General features: G+C 37.4%; 1 protein-coding gene and 1 pseudogene across 4 annotated transcripts in view; one reads left to right on the top strand and one right to left on the bottom strand.

Moving 5' to 3' along the window:
- The window catches only part of LOC138698981 (golgin subfamily A member 6-like protein 22), a 32,727-nt pseudogene extending 24,633 nt beyond the window's left edge, over positions 1-8,094 (bottom strand).
- Positions 1-12,196, top strand: part of LOC138698520 (LIM domain only protein 3-like) — a 1,357,283-nt gene that overhangs the window by 871,049 nt on the left and 474,038 nt on the right. The window lies entirely within an intron of this gene.

The following is a 12,196-nucleotide window of genomic DNA, read 5'->3' as shown; positions in this document are numbered from 1 at the left end:
GCTCCTATGATAATAAATCAAACCCACTGTAATTCAGCAAATAATTGAGCGGCAAATAACGTCTTCGTGTGCTTTCTGCGAACGCCAACGAAAGAGCCAAAATGGCGGGCGATTATATTAAGTATTTATCGAGCCTTAAGAAATGAATAACGTCTTCGTCAGCGAATCACAAGACGCACACGTTTAAATGTAGCCAACCTGCAACGCGATTGGCTGCCGGAAATTAGAGCGACGGGACTATAGTAATGGAGATTTTCGCACCCATAATGGTCCGCTAAACGGTTAACGCTGTGTTGACGTCATTGATGGAAGAGCAATCAAAGCCATTCATCTCACGTTACTTCAATAACGGACACAATATCTCTAGCCGGATAACGTGGACATGAACCAAGTTTACAGTAGGCCTAATTCGGTGTTAAAACATGACATCTCGTTTGAGATTTACCACTGTGAATGATATTCATCTACTAAGAACAGCTTAAGATGGATAAATTATTTAGGCCGGAGATACAAGAAGGTTAAGGAAAGATTTTTTCGTTGAAATTCCAACAGAAAAAAGGTTAAGTCGTGAGTACTCCGCCAAGCGAAAACGTCCCTTAGTTCAACTCGTCGTAACTCGAAAACCAGTAAAAATTTTGAGTAGTGACCACTTTTAAAAGTAATTTTCATTCTTTCTCAATATTTATTTCGCTTTGAACCCTCATCTAACGTCAAAAATAGAAAAGTTTGCCGCTTACCAACTTTTAAAGGTGTCCTGAACTGTTCACATCGAAGTCAGTTTTTTTTTCTCACTTTTCAAAACAGATTTTCATTTCGAATTTTTTCTATGCTTTCCGTACACATTGAGTTCCCTCGCCCTTCTTGTCGTTTCCTTGTTCTCCTTGTTGCTCCTATATTGTCCTTGTCCCTCTGCCCTCCTTGTCATGTCTCTCCCTCCTTGTTTTCTCATTGTTCTCCTTGCCGTTCCCTTGTTCTCCTTGTATTTCCCTCTTTCTTACTGTTTTTATTTGTCTTTCCCTTGTCCTCTTTGTCTTTCCTTCCTCTTTGTACTTTCCTTGTTCTCCCTTTTTCTTTATTTCCTTGCCTTTCCCTTCTTACCCTTTTCTTTCCCACGTTCTTATCATCTCCATATTTTCATATCATCCCCTTATTTTCTTGTCATTCCCTTATTTTTTGTCACACCCTTTTCTTCCTATCTGCCCCTCGTTCTGCTTGTCTTTACCTTTTGCTCATTGTATTCCTCTTTATTTTCCTACCATTCCCCTTTTTCCTTATATTCCCCTTTTCTCTTATATTCCCTTTTATGTATTCCACTTTTTTCTTGTATTCCCCTTCTTCCTTTGTATTTCCCTTTTCCTTGTATTCCCCCTTTTCCCATACATTTCCCTTTTTCCTTGTATTTCTCTTATTTCTTTGTGTTCCTCCTTTTCCCATTGAATTCCCGCTTTTCCCTTGTATTTCCCCATCTTTCTTTTATTCCCCCTTTTCTGGTGTTTTCCTTTTTTCCTGGTGTTCCCTTTTTTCTGGTGTTCCTTTTTTCCTGATGTTCTCTTTTTCCATTTGTTCTCTTTTTCCATTTGTTCTCTTTTTTTCCTGGTGTTCCTTTTTTCCTGGTGTTCCCTTTTTTCTGGTGTTCCCTTTTTTCTGGTGTTCCCTTTTTTCTGGTGTTCCCTTTTTTCCTGGTGTTCCCTTTTTTCCGGTGTTCTCTTTTTTTCCTGGTGTTCCCTTTTTTCCGGTGTTCTCTTTTTTTCCTGGTGTTCCCTTTTTTGTGTTCCCTTTTTCCCGGTGTTCCCTTTTTCCCGGTGTTCCCTTTTTCCCGGTGTTCCCTATTTCCCGGTGTTCCCTTCCTGTTATCCCCTTTTTTCCTCGTCTTCCCCTTTTTCCCCTGGTGTTCCCTTTTTCCCGGTGTTCCCTATTTCCCGGTGTTCCCTATTTCCCGGTGTTCCCTTTTTCCCGGTGTTCCCTTTTTCCCGGTGTTCCCTTCCTGTTATCCCCTTTTTTCCTCGTCTTCCCCTTTTTCCCCTGGTGTTCCCTTTTTTCCTGGTGTTTCCTTTTTCCCTGTGTTTCCTTTTTTGCTGATGTTCCCTTTTTCCTGGTGTTCCCTTTTTTTCTCGTGTTCCCTTTTTTCCTGGTGTTTCCTTTTTTGCTGATGTTCCCTTTTTCCTGCTGTTCCCTTTTGTTTCCTGGTGTTCCCTTTTTTCCTGGTGTTCCCTTTTTTCCCTAGTGTTCCCTTTTGTTTTCTGGTGTTCCCTTTTGTTTTCTGGTGTTCCCTTTTTTTCCTGGTGTTCCCTTTTTCCCTAGTGTTCCCTTTTTTTCTGGTGTTCCCTTTTGTTTCCTGGTGTTCCCTTTTTTTCCTGGTGTTCCCTTTTTTCTATACTGTTCCCTTTTTTCCTGGTGTTCCCTTTTTTCCTTTTATTTACCTTCTTTTCTCCTATTTCCCTTTTCTACTTGTATCGTTTTTCTCCTTATTTTCCTTTTTCTTGTATGGTTCTTTTTTCTTGTATTCTAATTTTTTCTTCTATTCAACTTTTCTGTTGTATACAACTTTTCCTTGTATTCAACTTCTACTTGTATTCAGCTGTTTCCTTAAATTCAACTTTTTCCTTTATTCCCCTTTTTGTGGTTAGCCTATTCCCCATTTTTCCTTGTATTCTCCTTATTTCTTATTTTCCCTTTTCCCTTATGTTCCCCTTCCGACAGGTGGTCACACGTAGTTCTACGTAAATATAGGCAACATAGAAAAATTTTCCACCAATTCATTACTTCTTTTTCTTTCTTTCTTTCTTTCTTTCTTTCTTTCTTTCTTTCTTTCTCTTTCTCTCTGTTTGTTCCATGTTTGTTATTCTTCTTCTTGTAGACATCCTACATATATCTTCCTTTTCTTATTCAAAAATGTCAATGATTACCTCACCAAATGATCCTCTTTTTGGAAATGTGCCCGATGACTGCATTCAGTATTCCGCTGGGATGTGTTACACATCAGAAGCCACATTTCGCTGCAGGCTTTGATGTCAGATCGCGTAGTCTAAATTCTGCAAGTTGAAGAGGCCTTGTAGCGAGGTCAGAGGAGTAGGTAGTAGCTCGGCACTAGCGTCTTGTATGAAGACATGCAAGTGGCTGTGTGCTGCGTGTATCAAGTTAAAGGCGTCTCAAGATGTTGGCATTCATCAGCGGTTGCCATAGCTTCCAGCACACAACCAGGGCCTCCTTGCACACAGCCCGCAGCAGACTTTGCTCAAATTTCATGCCAAGTATTACAACTAACATTATGCTACAGAAATACTATTAGATCACCCCCTGGTTTTTATTTAGGCCAGATAATCAGAGATTTTTCTCCTTCCTTGGCATTAGGAAATTTTAGTCATGTCGTGTTACGTTTACTCAAGTATAGATCTTACGTTTTCAAACTGTATGGCACAAAATATTGAAATTCAGAATGTCCATTCATTTATTGTTCAAACCTGAAGTTGTTATTCAGCGTATGTGAAACAAATTATGTATTGACAAATAGGAATGTAATTTGAAATTAATTTCCTGATATTTGCCTGAATGCACAAAGAAAAGCATGAAAATTGTGACTCGTTTTGTGAGTGCAATGAACGAATATATTCTTGTCTTTGAAATTTGTTTTATTATTATTATTATTATTATTATTATTATTATTATTATTATTATTATTATTACTTACTTACTTACTTACTTACTTACTTACTGGCTTTTAAGGAACCCGGAGATTCATTGCCGCCCTCACATAAGCCCGCCATCGGTCCCTATCCTAAGCAAGATCAATCCAGTCTCTACCATCATATCCCACCTCCCTCAAATCCATTTTAATATTATCCTCCCATCTACGTCTCGGCCTCTCCAAAGGTCTTTTTCCCTTCGGCCTCCCAACTAACACTCTATATGCATTTCTGGATTCGCCCATACGAGCTACATGCCCTGCCCATCTCAAACGTCTGGATTTAATGTTCCTAATTATGTCAGGTAAAGAATACAGTGCGTGCAGTTCTGTGTTGTGTAACTTTCTCCATTCTCCTGTAACTTCATCCCTCTTAGCCCCAAATATTTTCCTAAGCACCTTATTCTCAAACACCCTTAACCTATGTTCCTATCTCAAAGTGAGAGTCCAAGTGTCACAACCATATAGAACAACCGGTAATATAACTGTTTTATAAATGCTAACTTTAAGATTTTTTGACAACAGACTGGATGATAAAAGCTTGTCAACCGAATAATAACAGCATTTCCCATATTTATTCTGTGTTTAATTTTCTTCCCGAGTATCATTGATATTTGTTGCTGTTGCTCCCAGGTATTTGAATTTTTCCACCTCTTCAAAGGATAAATTTCCAATTTTTATATTTCCATTGCGTACAGTATTCTCGTCACGAGACATAATCATATACTTTGTCTTTTAGGGATTTACTTCCAAACCTATCTCTGCAATTATTACTGTTATTATCATTTATTATTATTATTATTATTATTATTACTATTATTATATTCATAATGATTATGAAATCTTAATTAAGGCCATGAGGTCTGTTCCTTAGATTAAAAAATACATGATGAGCACAAATTACTGATTTAAATTATTTTTCAGCCATCGTGTATTAATCACATCCAAGCTAAGGGCTTGGAATTTATTGCAATTACAGAGAAATTCTGAAAATTTTAATATAGGTGACTATGGCAACTATCGAGACTTTTATTGTTGAAAAATGGCGAATGTAAAATGAAGGTTTTGCTGACAAAGTGATATTGAACGATGAGACAACTTTTCATACGAGTGGGAAAGTCACACACCATGATGTGAGAATTTGGGTATATAAGAATCCACTTGCATATTATTGAGCATATGCGTGATTCAAGGAAGTTTTCGTCCTGGGTAGCGCAGTTGATCCATTCCTCACACTGTTTCAGGGATAAGCTGATGAAGCACAGAAATATACAATGTCGCATACTACTGATATTGTGGTCAATGATAGAGTTGTAAGTATCTGCCATTCAAGCAGAAATAGAATTAAATCTTCAACGAAAAAGTTTAAATTAGTAAAGACTAGTATTACAATAAGTGATATGTAAATAGTACATTATGCAACGAGCCTATAATGAAGGTAATTAAGAAGTGAGCATAGATATTTATGAAACGAGCGCAAGCGATTTTCATAATTTTCATACGAGCTTCTTAATTACCATTATAGGCGAGTTTCATACGACTTTTTATGCTCGACCATATTTCTAACTTGATATTATTAATTTTATTGTATCTGACCTGGAGCTATGTCCCGTATGTTGTGAGATGTGCGCAGACGCGAAAGTATTGATTTTTTCCGAGGAACAGATGTCCACAGTGACCTTGCTAGGCCATAAGAACCTACAGAGATAACATTGAAATTAAATTAGACATTGAAAAACGAGATGACAAATTGAATTTATTTGAATATTATTTACAATTAACGCTAATTATTATTGTAACAGAACATAACCTTCTGCGACAGTATTGGATTTCCAGCCTCCGTGACTTTTCGCTAATTCTCTTTCGATTGCATATCCGAGAATAATCGATACTTGCGGTTTTGTAACGGTAGAAAGCTGACCTGCCATTGGCTGAACAGTTGTAACCTGAGTCGTCATTGGCTGAAAGACCTGACCTTTAATGGGTAGGTGTACTTTAATGACATGCATTAAAGGTCTGCTACCAGGTGTATAATTACTACATTTCGGCATGGTCGAGCATAAAATAACTTAATTAGCTTAGTGAATTATTTAAAGTTGCTAATTTTATATTAAAATGAATTTCTCTGCAATATTTTAAATTTCAATCCTTGGAAACGTTTTTCTAGCCTCAAAAAACTCTCTTCTTAATACAAGTAGTGAATAATGTACAATGATGTTAACTGCTAACTTGTCATAAGATACCACTAAGAGAACCCTTATTTTGTACTTCTGCCTTTTACTACACAATCTTACTACATTTATTTTTCTAATTTTAATTCTAATTTTTGTTTAGAACTGGCCTTTTGTGCTCGAGATTGCGGGTTCGATCCCGACCCAGGTCGATTGCATTTAAGTGTTCATGTAAAAGAACTCCTGCGGGACAAAATTCCGGCACACCGGTGACGCTGATACAGTGAAACCTCTCATTTACGGACATCGAAGGGACGTAACAATCTGTCCGCATCTGGGAGGTGTCCTTTATTGGGAGGGAGGCTCCGCAACCTAACAGGAATTTTATAAAATGCATTATGTATCCCTTCACGCTTTAAATGAAATGTATTACTATAGCTTAATTCTAAATACAGTATACAGTACTACAGTAAATTCTTTGCAACTTTGAACTACAGTAGGTAAGACCGAAAAAGAAAATACAGTACTGTGCCATGCAATTTTATTCTAGGTCTGCAGTTATGAAGTACTGTAATTTAACCTTTACATTCAGGTGCCATGTCTCTGGAAACAGAACAACTGATTGAAGTGAAGAGAATAATCCTTCTAACCCTATCATGTGTTGAATACAATTTCACGATCGCGGAAACCTTGGACCCATCAGACAGGTTAAATTTTATGACTTTGTTTATCCACTCGCTTCCAGCTATACTTTATTTTTTTTTCATAGAGTGCAGTTTCATAGAAAGGACTTTGCCGACAGACCTTCTACTGCCCCCTACTAATTGGTTGTCATAAATAAATGTCTTCCTTACTGTGACGGGAATCTTGTCTTCTCTTGTTAGTAACCAATCACAACCCTCGTTCAGAAGAATTGACAGGTGCCCGTCAAATCCACGTGGAGGCAGAGTTGCCGCATCTTTTCCGAATTTCAAGAATACCGTCAGTTTCACTGCATAATTTCGAAGGTCACCAGGATTGTGGCAACTGTGAAATGTTGGGACGAGGGGACAGGATGGAATTGTCAGAGTTGTTTGTGTAGGAAGTCATAAATCGGTAAGTGGGTGTTCAAAGGAGCCACCGAACTGCACTCCTTGAAATAAAATAAGGTATAACAAGGGGTAGCTGGCTGGGCTAGTGGTAGCGTACGAGACACTTACTGTCTTCTTTCATGTTAAAGAATTTCTGTACAGTTCTCAAAACTAAATTTTTTGTTTTTGTAACACATTTGGTCTTGAAATCAAAGTTCTGTCCGCAGCCAGGAGGTAAAGCAAGCTTTAGGACTGTGAAACAGCTGTCCGTGTCCGTGTCTGAGTGTGTCCGTAAACGAGAGTTAAATTTATCATTATTTCTATATTATTTAAGTTCGAACATAAAAATCTGTCCGTATATGAGGAGTGTCCGTATCTTGGAGGTGTCCGTAAGGAGAGGTTTCACTGTATAACTTCGGCAGTTGCGAGCGTCGTTAAATAAAACATTATTTATAATTTTGATACAGCGTCGTTAAATAACAGACTGAAGAGTAATAGGCCTAAACATAAGTGTAGGTTGAAAGTTATCGCAGGATGTGTCTAGATTCAAAGCCCAGAGTGGGCTCTTGGAAGTTAGTTACCTGCAACACGAGCCCTTTGAAGTAGCCGCGCTGGTGTCGGAGTTCTATAGCTGCGCCCGTGCTTGTGGGATTACTAGGTGGAGGAGGATGTTAATTAAAGTGAAGATAGGAGTAGGCCGGTGCTCTTGTCTTAGCTGCTGCCTGTCCGCCCGTATGGGAACGTGATGCTGCTCTCCATGCCGCTCCTCTCTCCGCAGACCCGGTACTGTTATTAAGGTATTTAGCTAATAGTTTCTCTCTAGCCTTCTTTTCCTTATTATTATTCTGCTATCCAACTCTATACAAGGACTTCACTTCCAGCTCACTTCCTCATTCTATCGTGTTATCTCTTCATTTTCTTCTCTCGGTTCATACTTTTTCCTTCTCTTTCCTTACTTCCTATGCCTCTCTTCACTTTCCCTCTGTCTCCTTACCTACCTTCTGTGTATTTCCTACCTTTCTTCTGTGTAACTCATTTCCTTGTTTTCCTTCTGTGTATTTCCTTACCTTCCTACTTTGAATTTTCATGCTTTTCTTCTGTATATTCCTATACTCTCCTTCTGTGGATTTCCTTTCCGTCTGTGTATCTCCTTATTTTTTCTTCTGTGCATCTCCTTATTTTCCTTCTGTGTATTTCCTTATTTTTCTTCTGTGTATTTCCTTATTTTATCTTCTGTTTATTTCCTTATTTTCCTTCTACTTATTTCGTTACTTCCTTCCTGCTGTCCACACCTGTGGAATAACGTATGGCGAGTCCTCGGCATCAACCCCTTTGATTTGATTACCTAATTGGGTTTTTCCGAGGTTTTCCACAACCAAAAGGCAAATGCCGGGTAATCTTTTGGCGAATCTTCGGGCCTCACCCCATCTCACTACATCTCCCCAAAATATTGTAAAAATTGCACAAAATTGTAAAAATTGTAGAAAATTACTAAATTGTAAAACTGTAAAAATTTGTAAAAATTGTAATTGTAATATTGTAAAATTTTTACTTGTTCCACATCTTAAAGCTTCATTGCTCATGTAAGATCTATGGAATAAAATGAATGAATGAATGCATGAGCGCGTCTGACCGCGAAACCAGGTGGCCCAAGTTCGAATCCCGGTCGGGGCAAGTTACTTGATTGAGGATTTTTCCGGGGTTTTCCCTCAACCTAATTTGAGAAATTCTGGGTAACTTTCGGTGCTGGACCCCGTATATTTTATACGCGTTCCCTTGTCCTACTTTTCTTGTGTTTATATCTTTACTTTTCTTCTGTTTACTTCTTTAGTTGTCTTTAGTTTATTTCCCTACTTTCCTTCTTTACGTTTCGTTACGTCTTTTTCTCTTTTCCCTTGCCTTTCTTCTGTTCATTTCCCTACCTTTCTTCTGTGTATTTCTTTACATTTATTTTGTACATTTCCTTACCTCCGTTCTGTAAATTTTCTTAATTTTCTCCTGTATATGTACTTTGTTATTTTGTCTGTTTCTTCACATTTCTTTATTTTTTTTTCCTGCTTATTACGTTTATTTCTTTTTTCTTCCAACATTCATTGCTTTTACTGCCTCCGTGGTCCGTTGGTCAGCATGCTGGCTTCCAGATCAGGAGATCTCGGATTCGATTCCCGGGCTCGGGGCTCGGTGAATTTTTCTTGAAGAAGAAGATTATTAATTAACCAATCATCACAAATATAAAAATACATCAGGACTGTCGCTGGGCAGTAACCTGAACACACATTTCAGCGTCACATTGTTGACAAGTAATTCCATCTGTTAGCACAACCATAAAGTATCTAATAGATGCTGTAGAGTTACCAACAACGAAAAAAAAAATTCATTGCTTTCTTTCTGTCTCTTATATGTATCATTGCTTTCTTTCTGTTGCTTCTTCTGTTATTTTTTTCTTGTCCTTTTATTTTCTTCGTGTAAATATTACGTAATTTTCTCCTTTCTTAATTCAGGCCTATCTCTTTCCTCACTTCCGTTATTTTCTTGTCACTTTCCTTCCTACTTCCGTCCCTTTCTTTTCTTGTCAAGTCTTACTTTTTTCTCATCTACATTTCTTGTTTTCCTTCGTGCACACAATTAATTTCATTAATCTGTAAGTTACAAGAAGCAGTTGCTCACAAATCATATTCTAAAATTTATTAACCATACATTTGCAGGAGGGAGAAATTTGGTAGATCGGAAAGGAGCTAGCTTGAACAATTTTACATGTTCAAATTTAGAGACCGGTTTATACAGGATGTAACAACTTTAATGTTTAGAATTTCTGGAACATGTTCCCTGACACGTTCTAAGTCGATTAAACCTAACATACCTATATCCAAAGTTCTATAGGTTTGAAGTATTTGTACCCCAAAGTTAAATTTTTGAGTTTAATTTTATCGCTGAATACTGAAAGAAGTAACACCAATTTCCGAAAGTGACATGTCTATGTCATTATTTTTATTAGTACCATATTACATTTTAATGCCAACTACTTGTGAGTATGAAAGAAGCAGTGCAAAGTTGAAAAAAAATGTCCTTAAGATTCCAAATACTGTACTTCTTGAAATTTGCCAATAGGCACGTGAAAATACCTGTGCACTAGGAATCCTACGATTTGGGAACCGTGCTTGATATGCCAAAACAGCTGCTGTTGCATTGCCATCACACAGTCCATACACATAAACTATGTCGGCGTATTCCTGATGTGTGTACACAAAAGGCATGTTTTAATGCTCAAATCTCAATAAAAAGACTAGTCACAATACGGTTTATTTTTCTCACAACTGTTATTTTAAACTGTTGTCTGTTTCGTTTCCTTAGCAACCTAAACAATTTTAATTTAATTTCTCTTAAAAGTAAAATTTCCTTCATTCACTGCTTTTCAAATGTTTCTTATGTATCTCTACTTAGTAATGCCATAAAATAGGCCTTGTATAAACGGTATAATGCTTGGAGCTGCAAGAAGTTCTATTTTTTATAACTCTGTTATCTCTGTAACCTCTTAATTTCGGATATAGTTATGTTAGGTTTAATCAACGTAGAACGTGTCAGGGAACGTGTTCCAGAAATTCTAAACATTAAAGTTGTTGCACCCTTTATATGACAAAAAATTTAATTCTTGCAGATGAAAATCCTGATATTCATTGATATTTTACTATTAAAGTTATTCTTGTGGTATTTTATGTCCTCTATTCTCAACTTTTTCCCTCCGTGACGACATTAAACTACATAGAATTTTCGTCATGAGCGTTGTATACCCAGAAAGAGCTTTTCGTATGGTACTGCCGTCCCATAATCCGTTCGTTTATCTCGCAGAGTTATTAGGTGAATTTAAGAGTCGCCCGAATTTAATTGGAAACCTTTGTAGCGCTGGGTGGAAAAGGGTCCTGTATGAAATGTAATCACATCAAGCAAAGTTTTCGGGGTCAGATTCGCGTGGGATTTTAATTCACATGCAGAGGAAAAACTAATCCCAACTTACCTGCCTCCCAATTCAAGTGTAATGCAATTCCAGCCGTACAGCCACTTCTATACAAGTAACAACGCTGTTACTGACGAGCTTGCCCCTCTAGCCCAAAACCGGAGTACAATACATACAAGAGGTTTGATGCTTCCCTGTTTGCTAAATTTTCTGGTATTTCAGCCTTTTGATGCAGTATACGTTTATCAAATTTTTCGCAATTCCCGAGAGACACGAGTACAAATCTAAGGCTGTGAATTTTTTACGGTCAGTACAATTCCAATTCAGTATAAAATCCTTCACATAAGAGCTCACCTCTTTGGGTTCACCAAGGTTGCAGCGATGCAGGCGCAATAGGAAAAGATCCATAATCACGATAGTACCACAAATAAATACGCAGTTATATATAGTGTAACATTTCGATGGTGTTGAACAGCAATCTTGTATATAAAAAAGAAACTGAAAATAAGATTTAATTTGATTCACAATAAAAACATTTCCCGAACCTTCTGCAAACACATCTTATCAAGCCATGGATACAAACTTCACAAGCAGAGATTTAATACCATCTTTTTTTTTTTATTTTAGTTGGTTATTTAACGACGCTGTATCAACTACTAGGTTATTTAGCGTCGATGAGATTGGTGATAGCGAGATGATATTTGGCGAGATGAGGCCGAGGATTCGCCATAGATTACCTTGCATTCACATTACGGTTGGGGAAAACCTCGGAAAAAGACCCAACCAGGTAATCAGCCCAAGCGGGGATCGAACCCGCGCCCGAACGCAACTTCAGACCGGCAGGCAAGCGCCTTAACCGACTGAGCCACGCCGGTGGCTAATACCATCTTATGTCACACATTTGTTCGTTATCAAGATATTAAAATATTCTTCACTCTGATGTAAAATTGATTTTTTATACGAATAAACGAGGTTATTGTTCAACACCACGATTTGCTTTCATACTAAACCTTATGTTACCTTATAGTGTCATCAGTAGCATATCTAAAATTCATTAATTTTGGTGTATGTTTTCAACAAAATGGAACAGGACTTTTTTACCACTCTGTGTTTAAAAAAAAAGGTTGATTATTTTATATTTTTACATTTTTGTAAGTCTATAATAATCAATAATACATAAATTGTTCATATTCCAAATGCTTAACGAAGATTGATGGTTTTGATTGGGGTAATTATATTACCCCCCTTGGTAGTAGTAAGTTGTGAAAAACCTTGATGGCAGGAGGATTAATCAGTACCAGAAGTAAAAATAAATGGTTAA

The sequence above is a fragment of the Periplaneta americana genome, chromosome 4 (assembly GCF_040183065.1).
Source record: "Periplaneta americana isolate PAMFEO1 chromosome 4, P.americana_PAMFEO1_priV1, whole genome shotgun sequence".
In the NCBI taxonomy this organism is placed as follows: Eukaryota; Metazoa; Arthropoda; class Insecta; order Blattodea; family Blattidae; genus Periplaneta; species Periplaneta americana.
Note: the sequence above shows the minus strand (reverse complement) of the source record. Positions and strands in the feature narration are given on the sequence as shown.